The sequence below is a fragment of the Micromys minutus genome (genome assembly GCF_963924665.1).
Source record: "Micromys minutus genome assembly, chromosome: 1".
Classification (NCBI taxonomy): Eukaryota; Metazoa; Chordata; class Mammalia; order Rodentia; family Muridae; genus Micromys; species Micromys minutus.
In genome coordinates, this window is record NC_137969.1 from 18771759 (window position 1) to 18794698 (window position 22940).

The following is a 22940-nucleotide window of genomic DNA, read 5'->3' on the forward strand; positions in this document are numbered from 1 at the left end:
CAACAGAAGAATCCTGGCACCTGGCCCATTGCTAAAATTCCTTGCCAACAAGAGTCCTTCCTCTGAGTTACATTAGAATGATATTCACATCTCTCTTCCATGACTGGCCGGTCTCGTTTCTTCAAGTCTGCTTCTTACCTTTTTTTCCTTTGTAGCAGCAGATTTAATCTTTGGCATTTCTCTAAGACTTCAGCTCTGATGTTTTCTGAACTAGATTTTTTGTGGCTTATGTTCTGACATCTCAGTGTTGATATGGCTTCTGGTCTTTGATCTCTGCCTACAGCTCAGATAGAGCAATACCCCTTACCCTTTCTACTCTCTATTTGAAACACTTCAGCTATATGAACACATTCAGTTCCACATCTCTGTTCTTCCCTTTCTCCCTCTCTCCCTCCGTTCCTCTGTCTCTCCCTCTTCCCTCCTTATTTTACTGCCCTCCTCCCTCCATTTTTCTATCCTATCATCTTTCTTTTTACACTACGTTACTCTTCAGGATGGCTTGCTATGACCTCCTCATCTACTAAGACTAACAATAAATTGTCAGTTAACTTGACCTTACAATGTAAACTCATAGAGAAGTGGCTACAGTGAAAGTTTACCAGGACAAACTCTGGAGGGAATTCTATGAATGGAATTGTATAATACCCTCCACAAGTGGGCAATCTGCTGAAGTGCTATAACAATGAAGGTAAATTCCAATCAATGTAAGAAAGAAGGAAATAAATTGTTGTTGACATAGCATAAAGTGAAGTATTCCAGTCTACCTGGCTCCACTATAAGCCACACATTTTGTTCAGAGGCAGGTTCACCATAGATCATAAAGCTTAGCTATTCTTTTGATTGATCAAGTGTCATCACTATCCAGTCAAAGAGCTTTTGATACCCATTTGAGATCTTCAGTTTTCACATACAAACAATAGCAATAGGTATTTATATAGATGCCCAAAAGTAATCAAGTCAGACAAAGAAGTGCTTTTTATGGGGATGGAAGAAAACAGAATGGGATTTCAATGAGCTCCAGATTACTCTTAGAAGACAAAAGATCGACAAGAGTACTCAAGGAACTTCTGCTTCACATACAACTGTCTCAGGGGCCAATAATCTCCAGTCCATTCAAGTTATTTCTTCAACTATTACTTCTCTGCAGGTTATACAAATACACTCATTTCTCTGCTAATATTCTTATTGCAATTGATTTATGTCTCAATAAATTAAATGGGGTTGTCCTGTGTTTCACATGATCTCACTCTCTTCTTTAGAAATCCAGCATCATATGAAATACCTGGCGGATTTCTTTGCAAAGAGAACTTTAAACACATGCTTAGAGATCATTAAGATATCCGAATAAAGACCTAGAGATAAACGTCTTCTTTTCTGCTTGTCACCACAGTGCTTATTGGCTATAAGCACTTGGATATGGTGAATAAGCACTTTTTATGTTGAGGGGTTAAATGGAGCATTTTAGCAAATGACAAGGAGGGTTTAGTCATGGCACTTCAGTTTGCATTAAGGTGGGCTGTTCTTTCTGGAGAAAGAGGAGAACTTATACAAAATATTTAAAGTGAAGATGAGGTAAGGAAACTTTTAATTTAAAGATTTTTTTCTCAGGTGAAGGAAGGAAGACCCAAAATGCAACACAGTACTTACGTGATCTGTGTTGAAAGAAATGTGAAGAAGTGATACTTTCCATGTTACAAAGAGATTAAAGAACAGTATTCCTATTGTTCTGTTTGGTACTTATATTCAGTCATGATTCCTCGCACAACATTACACAGATATTTTTTGAAGGAAGAGGGTGTTTAGAATTACACACTTGCTCAATTTGCTTGGGGGACATTTTTGCATTCCAGTAATTTATTCTCTTTTAGTACATCGGTTAATGTTTCCTTTACTATCCAGGCAAAATCCATCTGTCTCTAAAATCAACTCTTTGGTTATAGCCCAACATATCCCATCAGAATAGCTCCTCTTTGAGTGTCTCCTCTGGCAACATGTAGCCTTCTCAGTTCCCTCAATCACTGAGAAGAACACCAGGAAATCAGTTTTTTTTTAAAAGATCAGTATGTATCCATTTCAAATATACAAATAGTTTGTGTAGATATGTGTTTGTGTGTTGAAAGAGAGAGACAGAGCAGTGTAGTGACTTTCATAAAATGTTCATTCTGTAAACAGCCAATTCCCCCTTTATTCTTGAACTACAACAGTTACAATGCAGCACATCTCAGCTCTACTTACTATCTGTCAATTAGAATGGCTCCCCTGAGTTCATGTTGCTGTAAGATCTACATGTCAAGAAAATGAAAAAGTAGTGTTGTTGGTGCTGTTGTTTTTGTTATTGTGGGGCTGTCAACTATACATTTACTCTTTAGACAGCTACGGCTGTAATATATTTGTATTTATAACACTCCTTATTTCTACTTAATTTTTCTATTTGATATATTTGACAAAAGTCAACTATGATTATTATTTTTCTATAATTTCTTTGGTCTATTTTACATTTTAAATCATTTCCATAGGAGTTCATTTTTTATTTAAACAACTTTATTTTATTAAAAAACAGAGATCAATGTACAGATTTTTAAAAGCATTTTTGCATAAAACTATATGAATATATTTTTGTCAGTACTTGATTATTTTAAAGGTTTGATAGTATGCATTGAAATCTTACTAGTTACAATGAGCATAAAATTCATGTGAAACAAAACGTAACATGGAAATAGTCAAAGTTTTCTTGGTGAGGAATTCATTTTGAATATAAGTTTTGGACTTAAAAAAATGAGAAATTCTAAGTTCAGAGTTTCTTATAACAATTTAAATGCATTGCTTTATTTGCATTTGCTTCGTTTAGTATCATATGACTGTATTTTATATCCTAGGATTGCAAGCTGGTACAACCACTCTGGAAATCAGTCTGGCAGTTCCTCAGAAAATTGGATGAGCACCCAGCTGTACCTCTTCTGATTATATACCCAAAAGATGCTCCAACATATAACAAAGATACAAGCTCAATTGTGTTCATAGCAGCTTTATTTGTAATAGCCAGAAGCTGGAAACAACCATTCAACAGAGGAATGGATACAGAAAATGTGGTACATTTACACAGTGGAGTAGTATTCAGCTATTAAAAACAATGTCTTCATGAAATTCACAAATAAATGGATGGAAGTCATTCTGAGTGACCTAACTCAGTCACAAAAAACACACATGGTATGTACTCATTGATAAGTAGATATTAGCTAAAAACCTCAGAATATCCATGATACAACTCACAGACCATTTGAAGCTCAAGAAGAAGAAAGACCAAAGTGTGGATGTTTCAGTTCATTTTAGAAGGGGGAACAAAATAATCACAGGAAGTAGATGGTGGGAGGGACCTTAGAGCAAGAGAAAAGGGAGAGCAGAAAAACAAACAAAACAAAACAAAACAAATAAAATACAAGGGCAGGATCAGGTATGGAAAAAGACAGAGGTGACATATAGAGAGTCAGAAAAATGACCTAAGTTGTATAGCATTGAATGATGGGGAGATGAGGTGAACCACCAGAAAGTCCCAGATGCCAGAAAAACAAGAAGGATCCAACAGGGATGACATTAACCAAAATACCAACCATTGAACTGAGGCCAGGGACCCCAATAGAGGAGTTAGAAAAAGAACTGAAGAAACTGAAGGGGTTTGCAACCCCATAACAAGAACTACAATATCAACCAATCAGTCCCCTCAGAGCTTCCAGGGACTAAACCACCAACCAAAGAGTAAATATGGAGGGATCCATGGCTCCAGATGCATATGTAGCAGAGGATGATTTTATCTGGGATCAATGAGAGGGGAGGCCCTTGGTCCTGTTGAAGGTTCAATATCTCAGTTTAGAGGAATGCCAGGGCATTAAGGTGGGAGTGGGTACGTAGGTGTGGGTACTCTAATAGAAGGCGGAGGATGAGGAATGAGATAGAGAGATTGCAGAGGGTAAACCAGGAAAGGGGACAATATTTGAAATGTAAATAAATAAAATATCCAAGTAAAAAGAAAAAAGTTTATATCTGATTTTTTCAAGGTTTTATAACTATAACTTTAAAAATTGTTAACAGTGTTCCAGTTTAATTTTATTTTTTGTTATATCTGAGAATCTTTAAGTCTTTTATACCTGTAAATTTATAGACTATATCAAATTAGAAAAAATTCATTCATAACGTAATACATCTTTTCCATTCTACAATGCCTGCTTTAAAAATGTCAGTAGTATCATATATTTGTCTGAGATTATTCAAAGATAATCGATCCTTATTGAAATACATTTGTTGTTTTCTATCTTTGATTCCATGAGACTCTGCAGATAATTTGTATTTCTCATATTTTAAAAATTTATTTAATATTCCCTTTTACCATCTCTGTTCTTGTACTCCCCTCTCTTACTTTTCAACCCCACAGTTTGATACCTCATATCTTTTTATTTAGATCACTCAGTTTGGTAGTTTTATATCTTCTACTTCCTTCTCTGCTAATGCTTTAAGTGATACATCACTAATTTTCTGTTTTTCCCAGTCCTTTTGTGCCTCTTCTGACTGTTGTTTCCCCTAGCTAAGTTTTATTTATTTATATTTTACTGCATGGGAACTGATTTAAATTGCATTCAGGCTACTGTGATAGTTTTATTAAGCATTTTCTAGAGTTTGGTGTTCTACAGATCAAAAATCGGTGTATTTGCTCTATAGGTAGGCTGGCAATCATTGTTGGGCAGACCTTTGCTTGTCTCTATTTTATTGGTTGTTCCTTCTCACTAATAGGGTGTCGATTTAGGTTCTCCTGTGAAGGAGCCCTCGGATGACTAAATACTTCCTCCTGTGTTCATGGTGGGAACACTTTACTCACAGCCTCTTGAATTCCTTGAATTCTTCTGTGGTCACACTGTAGATTTTAGGTGTATGGTGGAAGGCATCATAGCAAGGTTTCTAAATCTCCTTTTCTTCTCTCACTGGAGCTTTCCCTTTTGAAACTTTTAGCTCCCAGTAACCAGTCTACATAATGGAGTCTCAAGGTACCATGATGTGCTTGCTTCACACTTCCTCTGTGCTCTAACCAGTGCCTCATTAAAGGATTCTAGATAACCTTGCAGGGGCCAAGCTACCTCATATCTTTATCTCATATAAATTTCATGTCTTAAAAAGATGACTTCACATAGTCTGTCTAGGCCAGTTCAACTTATTTATTTATTTCTTTAGATAGGATCACTTATTAAACCTGAAACTCAGTGTTTCAGCAAGATTAACAAAATAGTACGCTCTAGAGATGCTCCTCTCTCTGATATCCCCAGTGTTAGGACTACACGCATTTCTTGGTCACAGCTTTGTTTCTATGAAGAAACACTGTGGCCATAGCAACAGCCTTTATTTCATTCAGCATCTGTCATTCCATTAAGCCTTCTACCTTCTTAAGCAATAGACTTGTCTTTACTGTACTTCTTAGGGCACATTTTCCCCTCCAATTGTACATCTAAAATTTTTTCTTGCCTAGCTTGTTTATTTTTAATATAAATTTGCATAAAGTATGGCCACTAATTACCACAGACAGAGGGTCCTGTGGCTGTATTAAAATCTCCTCTGCCAAATACTTGAATCTAAAACTTTCAGTTTAGTCCCCAGTAGACTTTTAAGATAATGTCAGAAAGCAGCCAAACTCTTTACTAAAATATCACAAAAACTGTCTCTATACCATTTATTAATATTCTTCTCCATGGAAATGTCTTGAGCCATATTGTCACTCTCAGTGACAATTTATATTGCTCTCGGTACTACTGAGTTGCATGCTTCTTATTGTATGATTCATTATGCTCCACTTCAACCATTCAACTGCTTCCTTAATCCAAAGTTCACATTTCACCAACAAGCAGCATGGTCAAGTCTGTCACAGCAATGTCCCACTGACTAGTACAAACTTCTCTCTTAGTCAGAGTTCTACTGCTGTAAAGAGACATTAGGTCCATGTCAATTCTTATTTACTTGGGGCAAAGGTTTAATTGGTTGTCAGCAGAATGGGTACATGGCAACTGGCAGGGAGACATGATGCTGAAGAAGGAGCTGAGAGTCCTGTATCTCAATCTGCAGGCAGCAGAAGGAGACTGTGGATCACATTGGTCATAGTTTAAGGATATGAAATTTCAGAACCCACCTCCACAGTGGCACAGTTTTTCTAACAAGGCCACATCTATTTCAACAAGGCCAGGCCTCCTAATAATACCATTTCCTATGAGGCCAGCAGTCAAATATTTGCGTCTATGGGGGCCATTCATAGTGAAATCACCACAGAGAAGTTTCTAGTGAATTCAATTCCTTTTAATGTTGCAAATTTTTTTTTTGAGGGCTCTTGAGATTCAAGGACAAGTTGTATTCTTGTGAGGCAAGCACTTTATCAACCAAACCATTTCTATAGCCACTGTTGTCTTAACCAAATTATCAATCTTCAAAATGCCTACTAGAGATTAGTACCATCTTCTTAATGAGGCAGCAGTCTAAAAGAATCATAACAGTTTTCTTTTATTAAGAAGTTTATTCTAGAAAAATCATTATGCTTAATCTTTACACATCAAGAAAACTTTGACTATTGCCAGGTTACATATTGTTTTACATGTACTTTATGGTCATTGTAACTAGTAAGATTTTAAGGCATACTATCAAACCTTTAAAACAATCAAGTACTGACAAAAATGTATTCATATACTTTCATGCAAAAATGCTTTTAAAATCTGTACATTTATCTTTGTTTTTAAAAATAAAGTTGTTCAATTAAAAATATAAAATAAAATGACAAGCTTTAAAAAAAAAGAAGCTTATTCAGTGACCAGTGCAATGTTAGTTTAAACTCACCCCTTGAACACCTGCTCTTTAGAGTTATCTACATAGCTCTGGCAACACATCTCTAAGTTGTCTTCTACCATTCATGTTTGACTTTGAATGCTGGTCATTTCTTTGTTGATGTGATGAGGTTAATGATATTTACTTGTGTCTTCTTCTGTTCATAAGGAAGGGATCTATTTGTTATATCATTGATGTTAGTTAAAGATATACTCTAGGGCAAGCTTTATGTTGACTAATATGTTATGTACTCCACAAGTTTTCCCTTGCTTTTACTTGGTTACAATTTGATATATATTGACTTTTGTCAGGTTGTCTTCCATTTTTTTTTCATGGCTTTTTTTATTGGTTTTTCTTTCGTTCATTTCTTCTTTTTGAGAAAAAGTTTATCAAGTTAAGTGGATAGGAAAAGGGAGACAATCTGAAAGGACTTCGAGGAGGGGAAGAATATGATCAAAACCTGTTTAAATTGCTTTAAATAATAATAAGATGTAATACAATGAGAAAAATGTAGAAAAACAACAGCAACAATAAATATGTAAGCACCCAAATTACTGCTCCTTTGGCCTTCCTTGCCACCTGGTGCCATGACTTCCATGATAAAATCCTATCCCTATGGAATTGTGAGCTCCACTACACATTTGTGTAAAAATGAATGAATAAATAAAATGTCTGTCTGACTAGTCACTTCTGTCCCAACTGCACCTAGTAGGGCACCTATTTTCAGCAGTCATCAAACAGGGAAGATGCTATACTGACTGTACTTCCCCAGACATTTTCCCTTCTCTAAACACAATACTCTTTTTGTTTAATGAGTGGGACATGATTTGAAGGACATAATCCTGTAAGTCAGATTGAGCCCAGTTATCATTTCTACCAATTTCTGCCGCTTCTCAGAGAAAGTTATTAGAACTCAAATTCTTCCACTGTAAAATGATGCTAGCAAAATGGTCAAACAAACATAATGGCGTGTTTGTGTAAAAATTCTGTTCCTGTAACAGCTATAAAGTGATGAGGTTGTATTCCAGAAAATGGTTTATTTCCAGTCTTACAGAATGTCTCGCCCCCATCATCAGTTACATTTACCATTGAGAAAATCTTCATAACCAGAGAACATGAAATGGATAAGTTATCCTAAAGGATACCAAGTCTTGTGATATAGTCTGTGAGGCATAATTCAGATTTCCTATGGGGTTGTCAGTGGGTTGGTATCACTGACTTTGGCCAAGTGTGCATGGTCATGTAGCCTGGAAGTGTTTGTCTCTTGCAGCAAGTTTGTGAACTAATTCTCTGCAAGAATAACAGATAACAGAGTCAGTGTCCTTTCTGGCATACAGTATATATATATACACTCCTATAGCTCTTTTCTATACTCTCACTAGTAAAGAGACAGGAGAAGAAAAAAAGGCATAAAGAAAGGAAGGAAGGAAGGAAGGAAGGAAGGAATAAAGAAAGAAGAAAAGAAGGAAGAAAAAAGACAAAGAAGTTCATCTCAGCTGCTTTTGATTTATTAATTGAAGGAAATTATGCAAAGTTCACATGGAAATTTATTTTGCAAACATTTTTTGCAACCCAGTCCATGCCTGGCACAGTGATATGTACAAGAATATGAATAAAGACGATGGCTTTCCTATGATTCAAGAAGTCTCAGTGGGTCCTGGAAAAAGACTGGACCTACACTGAAATTTTATATAATTTGGAGCAAATGTGGCCATTTATGTTTGAAGAAAAAAACTTTTGAGGTCACCTTTACACAAGTGCAGAAGAATCTGAAGGAAATGTGCGTGACAGAGCCACCCGTCCACACATATAACACATATTCACCCAGGGCCATTCATGTTCTAGGTACTGACAATAGACGACTTTGTGAAGCATGACAGGTCCCTGTGTGCTTTGAGTTTATGTGCTTTATGAACTAGAAGGTGCTTGGTGAACCATGAATGATTCAACAAAGTTTCAAGGTCCTGGAGAAGTTTAGTTTAGCAGAAGCAATATTAACAGTCATCCATTTGCCATATAATGTTGAGGCTGCACTATGTGACAATATTGAGTGAAATAGAATTTTTAATAAAATTGTTCTCCAAATGAAGTAGTATTCGATTCTTAATTTAACTGTTCAGTTTTTATAGCCCAAGGTCTAATGAGCTATTCTTATATCTAACGTGATTAGAATGAGAATTCCCAATTTCAAAGTATCATTTAAAGTATCAATTATTGCAAATTAATGAGACTATTATTCTTACTCGTTTTTAGCTGAAAAAAGGAAGCCTTAATACCAACCATAGTTGTTAGAGAACAATTCATTAAACTTGAGGACTATGCTTAATAATTGGCTCTTATAATTAAACCTAGACTGGAGTTATTTATCAACTGCACTCAAAGTTCTCAACTCAAACTCGAGTCAACTCTACCTTTGAACATACGTTAATATGACTTAGCCATGTGGTTTTCAGCAAAGGCCACATACAGATCCCCATGTGATATTAATGAAAATGCAGTTTACAGTCTATGGTAGGTACTATCAAGCTCTTGAACTGCTTAAATTTGTCTTATTTTTACATTCTGTTTTCCACACAGTATATGCATAACTATTGCAAATATTACCTATTATTTCACCGTATTTTAGAGTAAACTATTGCTGCCATTTGTCACTCAAAGTTTACTTTTATTGATTACATGTAGGCAGTGTTTATGTCTCATAACATGGTGTTGTTGATATATTTCTCAGGAGTTTTGATCATTAAATGACATATTACTTTTTTGTGCAGAGTGTCCTGTAGAATAAACACGTACCCATCTTTTATCATGTTTCACCTAAATCTGATTCTAAAATGATCTCGACATGAAAATCTAAAAATGATTTATTATCTGCCATACATAGGGCCATTATCTTTCATTTTATATTTAACATGAATAGAAGCTAGAGTCAGTTATTTAAATTTCTCTGTACATAAATTTTGAGGACTTTCTTCTTGGACTGTTTTCTTACTTTCTGTTATCTCCAGTATCAGCCTAGACTATCCTTGGCACTTAATAACCTTGTGGTAGAGGATATAAATAATCAATTGCACATTATAAGATGAAACAAAACATAACTCTGAAGCCATATTGATGAATTTAAAGATGGTGTTGCTTATTTGAAAATATCATTCATTGCTCATGTGGTAAAACAGAATAGGTTCTTAAACAATTTGTATGGAGTCAAGTAATTTGTCTATGCAAATAATTGTCTATGTTCTAAAATAGCCAATATTTTTTCCATTTATTTATTTTTTGGATACTTTATGCATTTATATTTCAAATGTTATCCCCTTTCATGAAGTCACCTCCAAAAATTCCTCTCCCCATCATTCCATGAAGATACTCCTGCTCACCCACCCACTCCCACCTCACCACCCTGGCATTCCCCTACACTGGGAAAATTAGCCTTCACAGGACTAAGGGTTTCTCCTCCTACTGATGCCAGAAAATGCCGTCCTCTGCTATATACGTGGCTGGAGCCACGGGTCCCTCCATGTGTACTCTTTGGTTGGTGGTTTAGTCCATGAAAGCTCTGGGGGATCTGTTTGGTTGGTACTGCTGTTCTTCCTATGGGGTTGCAAACACCTTCAACTCATTCAGTCCTTTCTCTAACCCTTCCACTGGGGACCAATGTTCAGTCTAATGGTTGTCTGTGAGCATGTGCCTCTGTAATTTGTCAGGCTCTGGCAGAGCCTCTCAAGAGACATCCATATCAGGCCCCTGCCAGTAAGCACTTCTTGGCATCAGCAATAGTGACTGGGTTTGGTGGCTGTATATGGGATGCACTGCCAGGTGAGACAGTCTCTGGATAGCATTTTCTTGAGTTCCTGCTACACACTTGGTCCCTGTATTTTATTCCATGACTATTTCTCCATTCTAAGAAAGACTGAAGCATCCACATTTTGGTTTTTCTTCTTTCAGAGCTTCATATAATCTGTGAATTATTTCTTGGGCATTCCAAGCCTTTGGGCTAATATCCACTTATCAGTGAGTGCATACCATGTGTTTTTTTTTTTTTTTTTTTTTTTGACTGGGTTACCTCACTCAGGATAAAATTTTCCTTAAGTATTCATGTACTCATTGTGTTTAACAGCTAGATAGTACTCCATTGTGTAAATGTACCACATTTGCTGTATTCATTCATTCCTTTGTTGAAGAACATCTGGGTTCTTCTGGCTATGATAAATAAGGCTGCTATGACCATCGTGGAGCATGTGTCCTTGTTACGTGTTGGAGTTTCTTATGGGTATATGCCGGGGAGTGGAATAGCTGGGTCTCCAGGTAGTACTATGGCCAATTTTCTGATTTCCAGCTTGCAATTGGAACAACAATGGAGAAGTGTTCCTCTTTCTCCATATCCTCAACATAATCTGCTGTCACCTGAGTTTTTGATCTTAGCCATTCTGACTGGTTTGAGGTAGAAAACAGGGTTGTTTTGATTTGCATTTCTCTGATGATTAATCATGTTTAACATTTCTTTAGGTGTTTCTCAGCCATTCAGTGTTCCTCAGTTGAGAATTCTTGTTTTACCTGTGTACCCCATTTTAATAGGAATATTTGGATCTCTGGAGTCTATCTTTTTGAGTTTTTTTTTTTTTTTTTTTTTTTTTTTTTTTTTTGTATATATTGGATATTAACACTCTATCAGATAAAGAACTGATAAAGATCTTTCCCCAATCTGTTGGTTGCCATTTTGTCCTACTGACAGGGTCCTTTGCCTTACAGAAGCTTTGCAATTTTATACGGTCCCATTTGTCAATTCTTGATCTTAGTGCATAAGACATTGTTGTTTTGTTGAGGAAATTTTCTTCTGTGCCTATGTGTTCTACGCTCTTTCCCACTTTCTATTCTATTAGTTTCAGTGTTCCTTGTTTTGTGTGAAGGTCTTTGATCTGCTTGTGTTGACCTTTGTACAAGGAGTTAAGAATGGGTTGACTTGCATTTTTCTGCATGCTGACTGCCAGTTGAACCAGCACCATTTGTTGATAATCCTCTCATTTGTTCAGGAAGATTTTAGATACTTTGTCAAAAAAATAAGTGACCATAGGTGTGTAGGTTCAATTCTGGGTCTTCAATTCTATTCCATTAATCTACCTAACTGTCTCTGTACCAGTGCAGTGCACTTTTTAATCATGATTGCTCTGTAATACTGCCTGAGGTCAGCGATGATGATTCTCTCAGAAGTTCTTTTATTGTTGAGGATAGTTTTTGCTATTCTAGGTTTGTTATTCCAAATGGATTTGCAAATTGCTCTTTCTAACTCTATGAATAATTGAATTGGAATTTTGATGGAAATTGTGTTGAATCTGTAGATTGTTTTAGGCAAGAAGGCCATTTTTACTATATTAATGCTGCCAATCCATGATCATGGGAGACTTTTCCATCTTCTGAGATCTTCAATTTCTTTCTTTAGAGACTTGAAGTTCTTATCATATAGATCCTTCCTGTGTTTGGTTAGGGTCATGAAAATGTATTTTATACTATTTGGGACTGGTGTGAAAGGTGTCATTTCTCTAATTTCTTTGTCAGTCTGTTTATCCCTTGAGTAGTGAAAAGTAAATGATTTGTTTGAGTTAATTTTATATCCAGGCACTTTGTTGAAATTGTTTATCAGGTTTAAGTGTTCTCTGGTGGAATTTATTTGGTCACTTAGTATATTATTATATCATCTGCAAATAGTGATATTTTGACTTCTTCCTTTCCAACTTATAATCTTTTGACCTCCTTTTGATGTCTAATTGCTCTGGCTGGAACTTCCAGTACTGTATTGAATAGATAGGGGGAAAGTGGGCAGCCTTTTCTGGTTCCTGATTTTAGGGGAGGGCTTCAAGTTTCTCTCAATTTAGTTTGATTTTTGGCTACTGGGTTGCTTTTAATATGTTTATGTACGGGCCTTGAATTCATGATTTTTCCAAGACTTTTAAAATGAAGCATTGTTGAATTTTGTCAAATGCTTTTTTAGCATCTAATGGTATGATCATGTGTTTTTTTCCCCTTCGAGTTTGTTTTTATAGTAAAATACGTTGATGAATTGCTGTAAATGGAACCATCCCTGTATCCCTGGAATGAAACCTATTTGATCATGGTGAGAGTTTGTTCTAACATGTTTTTGGATCAGGTGCGCAAGAATTTTATAAAGTATTTTTGCTACAATATTGATAAGAAAAATTGGTTTGAAATTTTCGTTTCTTGTAGAATTTTTGTGTGGTTTAAGTATAAGGGTAATTGTGGCCTCATAGAATGAATTGGTTAGTGTTCTTTTTGTTTCTATTTTGTGTAATAGTTTGAAGAGTATTGCTATTAAAAATGATAGAAGGTCTGATAGAATTCTGTACTAAACATATCTTGTCCTGGGCTTTTTGAGTTTGTGACTTTCAATGACTACTTTTTTTCTTTAGGCTTTATGGGACTGTTTTCTTGGTTTATCTTATCCTCATGTAAATTTAGTACATGGTATCTGTCATAAAAATTGTCCATGTCATCTAGCTTTGCACTATTGTTGTGTAATAGGCTCTTGTAGTAGGCTTGGATGTCTGTCTAAATTTCATTGCTTTTAGTTGTTATTTCTTTTCATTTCTTATTTTGTTTTGATACTGTCTTTGTGCACTCCAGTTAATTTGGCTAAGGATTTATCAATCTCCTTGTTTTTTCAAAGAACCTGCTCCTTTATTTGTTAATTCTTTCTCTTTTCTTCCCAAAAATTTTTTATTAAAAATTCTCCGCATTTACATTTATGTTATCCCTTTCCCGAAATCCCCTCCCTCTCTCATTGCCTACATGAAGGTGCTCCTTTCCCCACCTCAGTACCTTGGCTTTTCCCTACACTGAGAAAATGATCCTTTTGATGGACCAAAGGCCTCTCCCCCCATTGGCGTGGATATTCCAACACCTCTGCTGCATTTGTACCTCGGGACATGGGTCTCTCCATGCGAACTCATTGGTTGATGTTTTAGTCCCTGGGAGGTGTGGTGAGTTTGGTTAGCTGATCATTTTATTCTTCCCATGGGGTTGCAGACTCAGCTTCTTCAGTCCTTTCTCTAGCTTCTTTATTGGAGTGTTCATGTCCAGTCCAATGGTTAGCTGCAAGCATTCTCCTCTGTATCAGTATGGCTCTGGCAGAGGCTCTGAAGAGTAATCCATTTCAGGTTCTTTCCAGTAAGCACTACTTGGCATCAGCAATAGTGATTGGATTTATTGGGCACATATGGAGTGTATCCTGAGGTGAGGCAGTCTCTGCATAATATTTTCTCCAATCCCTGATCCTCTGTTTGTCCCCTTTAGTTCCTCCTATCAATGTTTTGTTTTTCCTTCTAAGAAAGATGGAAGCATCTATTTAATGTCCTTCCTTCTCTTTGAGCTTCATAAGTTCTGAAGACAGTTTTTTGGTATTTAAAATGTTTTGGGCTAGTATCCACTTATAAGTGAGTACATACAATGAGTGTTCTTGTGTGACTGGGTTACCTCAGTCAAGATGATAGCTTCAAGAATTTTGTTTTTACTCGGATAATTTCAGCTCTGAATTTCATTATTTCCTCCTGTCTACTCCTCTCGGGTGTATATCTCTTTGTTCTAAAACTTTCTGATGTGCTGTCAAGCTCTCTCAAGCTCCTTTTGGTTGGCACTCAGAACTATAAGTGTTTTTCTTAGCACTGCTTTTATTGTGTCTTATATGTTTTGGTATGTTGGACATTCATTTTCATTAAATTCTAAAAAGCCTTTAATTTCTTTATTTATTACTACTTTGACAAAATTAACTGAGTAGAGCGTTGTTCAGCTTCCATGAATATGTGGGCTTTCAGTTGTTTTTGTTGTATTTGAAGATAAATCTTACTCCATGGTTATCTGATAGAATGCAAGCTGATATTTTTATCTTCTTGTATCTGTTGAGGCCTTTTTTGGGTCCAACTATGAGGGGCTGAGAAGAAGGTGTGTGTGTGTGTGTGTGTGTGTGTGTGTGTGTGTGTGTGTGTGTATGTTAAATTCATTTGTTTCATAACTTCTATTTGTTTCACTCTGTCACAGTTTAGTTTCTGTTTCCCAGGTCTGTCTTTTTTTGAGAGTGGGTTGTTGAAGTCTACCATTATTATTGTGTGAGGTAAAGTGTTTGCTTTGAGCTTTAGTAAAGTTTCTTTCATAAATGTGGGTGCCTGTGCATTTGGAGTATAGATGTTCAGAATTGAGAGTTCATCTGGGTAGATTTTTTTCTTCGATGAGTATGCAATGTCTTTCCTTATCTTATTTGATAACCTTTGGTTGAAAGTTGATTTTATTCAATATTAAAATGACTACTCCAGCATGTTTCTTGGAACCATTTGCTTAGGGAAAATTTTCCATCCCTTTACTGTGATGTAGTGTCTGTCATTTTCACTGATGTATGTTTCCTATATTCAGCAAAATACCAGGTTCTGTTTGTGTATCCAGTTTGTTAGTGTATGATTTTTTAATTGATGTTAAGAAACATCTTGTTTTACATGTACTTTATGCTCTTTGTAACTAGTAAGACCTTGAAAAAAAGCCAAGCACTAACAGAAATGTATTTGTATACTTTTATGCAAAAATGCTTAAAATTGGCACATTTATCTTTGTTTTTAAAATAACGTTCTTCAATAAAAAAAGAAATATTAAGGAATAGTGCTTCTTGCTTCCTTTTCTTTTTGTAATTAGATGTAGAATTATGTTTGTGTGGTTATCATTTTTGGGTTTATTGAAAGAAGATTACTTTTTTGCTTTTTCTAGGTTGTAATTTCTCTCCTTGTATTAGAGTTATTCACCTATTATTTTTTGTAGGGCTGCATATATAAAAAGATACTGTGTAAATTTGGTTTTTCGTGGATTATCTTGGTTTCTCCATCTCTTATAATTGAGAGTTTTGCTGTGTATAGTAGCCTGGGCTGGCATTTGTGTTCTCTTAGGGCCTTTATGTCATCTGTCCAGGATCTTCTAGCTTTCATAGTCTCTTTTGAGAAGTATGGTATAATTCTGATAGGCCTGCCTTTATACTTTCCCTGACCTTTTCCCCTGACTTCTTTTAATATTCTTTGTAGTTTTGTTCATTTTTTTTGTTTTCACTATTCTGTGCTGAATGAAATTTCTGGTTCAGTCTCTTTGGTGTTCTGTATGTTTCTTGTATGTTTTGGGGCATCTCTTTCTTTAAGTTAGGAAATTTTTCTTCTATAATTTTGTTGAAGATATTTACTGGCTGTTTAAGTTGAGAATCATCAATCTCTTCTTTATCTATTATCCTTAGATTTGGTCTTCTCATTGTGTCCTGGATTTCCTGGATTCTTGGGGTTAGGAGATTTACTGCATTTTCTCTGACTGTTGTGTCAATATGTATGTTATGCACCTGAAATTTTCTCTTCTATCTCTTCTATTCTGTTGGGGATGCTTAAATCTACGACTCCTGGGTTTTGTAAGGTTGTCTCCCCTTGTGATTGTTTTATTGTTAAATGTTTAGATCCTGGATGATTTTGTTCATGTCCTTCACATGTTTGGTTGTTTTCCTGTAATTCTTTAAGAAACTTTTGTGTTTCTTCTTTACGGGGCATCGACCTGTTTATCTGTATATAACAGATAGTGACAAAAGGAATCCTATCCCCTGCTGCTCTGACGTTCCCGTGCTCTTTCAGCTCCTGGCAGGTCCCTCTCTAGACAGCTGTTGGAGTAAAAGTGTCATCTGTGTGTTTAGAAGCGATGGCACTCATGTGAGACCAACCTTCTCCAAGTGGGATTTGGGTAAGGAGGGCTATGGGACAACCTTATCTTTGGGGCATAAATGGAGTACAGAAGGATCCTGTCCCAGGCTGCCAAAATAGCCAATATTATGATAAGAGAATTATTGGGGTTGAAGTAATATATTTTATATACTTTAAAATTATAAATTGTTATGTCATATTTGATTGAAATTACTAATGAGGTTCAGAAAGTTTTATTTCAATATTGTAAATATTTCCCTTATGGCATGCTTAAAGTTTCATTTGGACAAATTAGATTTTGTTTTAGTAACTTAAAATAATGCAGCCTAATAGTAGACTTCTTACACAAGTTTTAGTGTCTACAGAATGCATATTCTGACTGGCAAGGTCTGCACAGTATTTCAGCAGGTTAAAATAAACTTTTCTTACATTTAAATCATATATAAACACAGGTTTTGCTTACACATGAAATAATACCTTGTGACATTTGAAAGGTAATCATGACACTCCTGTAGAATAAGTCTTTTTAAAAAAATAGAGATTTATTTATTATTTTGTGTATGAGTGTTTTGTTGGCATGCATGAATGTATGTACTATATGTCTGGTACTGAAGAGGTCAGAAGAGGGCACAGGAGCCCCTGCAACTGATGTCAAGCACAGTTGTTTTCAATGTGGGTGCTGGAAACTGAACCATGATTCTCTACATGTACAGCACATGCTCTCAACAATCAGCCATCTCATGTATATATATGTTCATTTCTTCATTAAAGGATAGTCTCAGTAAGTTAACTATGTCATATGAACTTAATGAGAGTCTGAAAGAATTGCCACTTCCTCTCCCACAGAATGAAAGCATCCTGGATCCAGGTAGCCTCTGACATAATACATTTGGTTCTCATTCGTACATCACAGAAATGTGTGCCTTTTGGTGAGACAGTTTTGCAAATGACAATTCTTTCAATTAGGTAACTAAGCTTGGCTAATTATCTAAGTAAGGTTTTATAAATGGACACTCCTGTACCTCATTGATTGAGAGGTGTAGTTTGTTTAATGTTGAATTTTCTGAGATGTTTTTCCTTATGCAATATGAAAATGTGTTTTCCCTACACTGAATGGTCCAAGTGGCTGAACTCAGAGTTGTGTCTGAATTGGTCTAACTGCTCAGATACATCTATATCATCTGGTTATCACATCAGCCTCTTTCTCTGCCTTGACTCCTGAGTTTTTTAATTGAAGGCAGCTTTCAACTGGGTAACTGGTTCCTGTTTGTTATGGACTCTTCTGGTTACACTTTGGGGGCAGTTGGTCATTCTCCATGGTACCAGTAAGTAAACCAAGGGCACATAAGGATAGAACATCTGGCTAGCAACAGAAGACATTCTTCAGAAATGTTATTAATAAATTTTATCACTATGTGACTACCCTCAGCATGCTTCTTTCCTCCACTGCCCAGCACAGCTTATTCCAGAACCTGGTTGCTTTTCATTGTAGCTTTATATATTAGATTCTCAATCCATAAACCCTCTACACAATAAGAATAAATACAATAGACAAAGATATAAACTTCCCTTTAATAAGGGATAAAAAGACCTATAAAATTTCTTAAAATATTCATATCTACCTATTGCTAATAGTTCCACCTAGAACTCGTTCTGCTTTCTCCAGATCCACCTTGTTTCCTCCTTCTGCTCCCTGTCTTTCCTCCTGTCCCTTGACCTTCCCCTACCTATCTTTCTTATGTTCAATCATGTATCACCTTAACATAAATTTACAGGGCCTGCTTTCTTTCTCACCCATGGCCCAATCTTGCTTTGTCTTCACATGGTAGGAAGAGAACTCTATTGCTTTCATCCCCTTACAAGCACCCAAACCCCAACCATGGGAGCTTTAATATCACACGTCCTCAAATATATGCTTGTTTTCCACAGGTAGAAACACTGTTAAGGATAGGTGAAGCTATGGGAGAGGTAGTTCAGTTGTTGTGACTGCTTAGTACTCTTGCAAATGACCCATGTTCTGTGTCTAGCATCCATATGTTACCTCACAATTATCTGAAAACTCCAGTTCCAAGGGATGTGATGTGATGCTCATAAAGTCTCACATGCATACACATAAGTATTAAACAAATCTTCATAAGAGGAATCAATGAGAACAGGCATGCGAATGAGGTGTTTATATATATATATATATATATATATATATATATATATATATATATATATATATATATATATATATATAATTTGTAGTCATGTGAAATTCAATTTGTGTTGTAAAATGGTTGCATTACAGAATGTACACTAAGTCATTTCTGCAATGAAAAACAATTCTGAGGGAAATCATATTTGGGGCATTTTTATAAGCTGCTACTTGAAAATGGATGCTATTTGTCTAACATCATTCAGATGCTGCATATGGATCAAACTAGGTAAAATCCCCTCAGAACCTCCCATAATGAGAAATGAATGCATTCTGAGAATACCGCTCATCTCAGATGACTGACAGATAAAACACCAAGAATTAATATATTTTACAGAATCAATCCCTAGTGAAGAGGCATCATGTACACTTAATTTCAACCTAATATCATGATTTTATAATGTGGAACACATGGGAGGCAGTCTTTACCTACTAGTTTGCTGATTCCCCAAGCTGATCTGAGTACCCCGATAATCGTTGTCTTCTCTTCCACTTGACAGGGTGAGTCAGTTTCAGATGTCAGCACACGGTGCATGTATTGACTTTTTAAATTTCCATTTTGACACCATAATGGTCTCTCCATAGATTTTCACTGAGAAATATTTCTACTTTACCTGCAACTTAAGGTAGGTTTTCAAATTTTGTGCTGCTACAGCGGTTATAATATTTGACTCTTGCTATAATGTCACATATAAATAATATTTGTGTGTGCATATATAACAAAGTCTAAAACTGTCTCCTTGTTTAGATGACGAAGTTAAACCAGTATTTTTTTTTTTATTTGCTGCTGCTTTCAGTAATGGACAGGGTCAAAAGATCCATGTTCTCTCTCTCTCTGCAAACTCCTCAGCTTGAGCTTGAGGGTGCTTTCAGCAGGCAGGGCTATCTTGGAAATTTCTGTATTAGATATTCTGCAATGCAAACAGAAAATGAAGAGAAAATGTGCCCTGCAGGGTACCTCAATGAGGGTAAGGAGATGGTAGAAAAGATGCTAACATGTGAGGATGTCAAGTAATCTATTACTCAAGTGTCTGGAAAACACTATCTATTTCTTCTCCAAATTATTTCTACTCTATCTAAAACTTACTGAACCAAGTGAATGCTAACAGAAGATGAAGCAGCCACCATTTTAATTTGGTCTTAACTGCTGTCTGCATTTCAGATGACTTACAAAAGGCTTTGAAGAAGAGAGTGCTATTACCCAATTTATTTCAGGAGAGATGTAAAAAAGAGACTCTTTGATTCGGCTATACAGAATGCATTAAATTATTCAGGAGGGAAATCATATTTTGACTTCCAAAATAAATATTTTGGTTAAACCTCTAGTTGAAGTTTTAACATTTACAATACTCTGTAAATGCTGCCCCGTCCTCTTACCCTGTCTCAGTGATTCAAGTCTCATCCCAGCATCAATATTTAACACAGCACCTTGACTGACAGTAGGGTGTATCTGTATTCCTCTGCTGACTACCAGAAAAGAATAGGTCCTAATCCTAGCAGAGCAAGAAGTTAGGCTGGACTAGTGATAAAGCTTCCACAATGTTTGGCACCTCATTTTTGATAATGTCAGAGGTTTTGGCTACATGTTCACCAGACAGAAAGTTCCCTTGACTTTCCTCTAGGCATTTCAGATGGGGTACACCTTGGGGTCTCATCATTGTTTCTATATATGCCATGCTCCTTTACATGAAAACACTTACAGCCTCTGCAATGGCTTCTACTTATGCTTGACAAAGTGTCCTAGTTCAAGTGAGATATTCTTGGATTATTCATTTACAAAATGTTTGATTCAAAATCTGCCACTGCATTGGAATTTTTTGTTCCTTCTGAAACATATATTTTCTGTTGTGTACGAGAGAGAGAGAGAGAGAGAGAGAGAGAGAGAGAGAGAGAGAGAGAGAGAGAGAGAGAGAGAGAGAGAGAGAGAGAGAGAGAAAGAGAGAGAGACGGTTCCAGTCACCATCCCTGCAACCATGAGCAGCGAGACTGAGATCCAGCAGCCACCTGCCACCCTCACCAAGCCCGATGCTGCATGTAGTAACAGCCCAAGCGGCTGCGGCACAAGAATGTCATTGCAAGGAAGGTTTTGGGAACAGTAAAATGGTTCAGCGTAAGGAACAGGTATAGGTTCATCAACAGGATTGACACCAAGGAAGACGTATTTGTACGCTAGACTGCCATAAAGAAGAATAACCCCAGGAAGTACCTTCACAGTGTAGAAGATGGAGAGACTGAAGTTTGATGTTGTTGAAGGAGTTTAGTGTTGGAGGCAGCAACTGTTACAGGCCCCGGTGGAGTTCCAGTTCAAAGCAGTAAATACGCAGCAGACTGTAATCATGATAGATGCTGTCCACGTCGTAGAGGTCCTCCACGTGGGGAAAAGAGCGAGGGATTGCAAAGTATTCCTGAAGTCCAGCCCTACCGCAGGTGAAGGTTCCCACATTACTACATTCTCACACCCTATGTGCATTGACCGCAGTATTCCAACCCCCTATGCAAGGAGAAGTGATGGAGGGCGCTGACAACCAGGAGAGCAAGGTAGACCAGTGAGACAGAATATGGACGGGGTTACAGACCACGATTCTGCAGGGGCCCTCCTCACCAAAGACAGCCTAGAGAGAACGACAGTGAAGAGGACAAAGAAAATCAAGGAGATGAGAACCAAGGTCAGCAGCCACCTCGATGTCTGTATCGCCACAACTTCAACTACCGACACAGACGCCCAGAGAACCCTTAACTACAAGATGTCAAAGAGGCAAAAGCAGCGGATCCACCAGCTGAGAATTCGTCCGCTCCTGAAGCTGAACAGGGCGGGGCTGAGTAAATGCCGGCTTACCATCTCTACCATCATCCAGTTTGGCCATCTAACTAGAAGAAATGGAAAGGAAATTCCAGCAATAAGAAATGAACAAAAGATTGGAGCTGAAGACGGTAAGTGCTTGCTTTTTGCCGGTTGACCAGATATAGAACTATCTGCATTATCTATGCAGCATGGGGTTTTTACCTAAAAATGTCTCATTTTGGTAATGACAAACATGTTTTTTTTTTTTTTTTTAAAGGCCTGATTTTTCTCAGTACACCTTTAACGGATTTAAAGTGTTTCATATCTGGTCAAGTTGAACTTTTTAAGAACTTCATTTTTAATTTGTAATAAACTTTACAATGTGATTTTTTTGAAAAAGTAATAAACTGCAAGCACCTGTTAATAATAATAATAATAATAATAATAATAATAATAATAATAAATACCACCAGCATGACAGTAGTTCTTTATTTTGTCTCAATATGGTCTCTAACCACTGCACAGAACAGTTCTGCACAGTTCAGATATTTCTAGCTTCCGGCCTTTGAGAGGAGGGGAAGTGTAGCAGGTATAATGCTCAGGAATTGCTCTGTAGGTATAGTGGGGCATGCAAGAAGATAAAGGAAAGGGGAAGGGTTTGACAGAGCAGAGAGGAATGAAGAATGAGTTCTGATAAACACTTGAACTATAGTCAAATCTGTGCTCCCCAACACGCTACGAAACGAGATCATTGGCTCTTGTAATTGCTTCACCCTTTAAAGGTTTAAAGGTGAAAATTGTCAATGTTGTCGAACAATATGTGCTGATCAGTACAGTCTTTCCCTTTGATTGTAACTTTGCAGGTTTCATAAATAACTACCCACCTGAGAACTTGCTTCTCTTGAGAAGAATTTCATTTTGATTTTTCATCTTTCTTGATTCTTATCCCTTTGTGCCAAAATTGTATTTTTCCAAAGCTGTTTTCAAAAGTAGTTTTGTTCTGATTTAATGGCTCAGTTTCTAGTGTTTGGGCTGAGACTGAGGAGAGGCTTTGTGGAAAGTGCATGCATTTGAATAGTGAAGTATCCCGTGAGCAGAAGTGAAGCATTGTTTCCCTCTGAAGCTGCCTCTGTTATTTTACTTCTGTGTTTCCTTCCATGTTCTTCTTTAAAACTTTTCAAAATGACATCAAACAGCCTGGATCCTCTTATGAAACAGAGAAAGTCCTTTTATCTGCAGGCAGGCTGATGGAGAAAGGATTATCAAGAAGAGGCAGCCAAAACTTGTTCTTATAAGATATATCCACTATATAAAAGAAACTATTCTCTTCCTTACTACTTACTGCTGTATGTCTACTCGCCATAAACCAGGATATGACCACTCAGAACAGTAAAGC

At 36.6% G+C, this 22940-nt stretch overlaps 1 pseudogene across 1 annotated transcript in view; it reads left to right on the plus strand.

Moving 5' to 3' along the window:
• LOC308439767 (Y-box-binding protein 1-like) overlaps positions 1-21586 on the plus strand; it is a 92266-nt pseudogene extending 70680 nt beyond the window's left edge. Inside the window, exon 2 of the transcript in view lies at positions 20807-21586. The product of the transcript in view is annotated as a Y-box-binding protein 1-like (transcript). The remainder of the gene's footprint in view (positions 1-20806) is intronic.
• The last annotated feature ends 1354 nt before the right edge of the window (positions 21587-22940 follow it).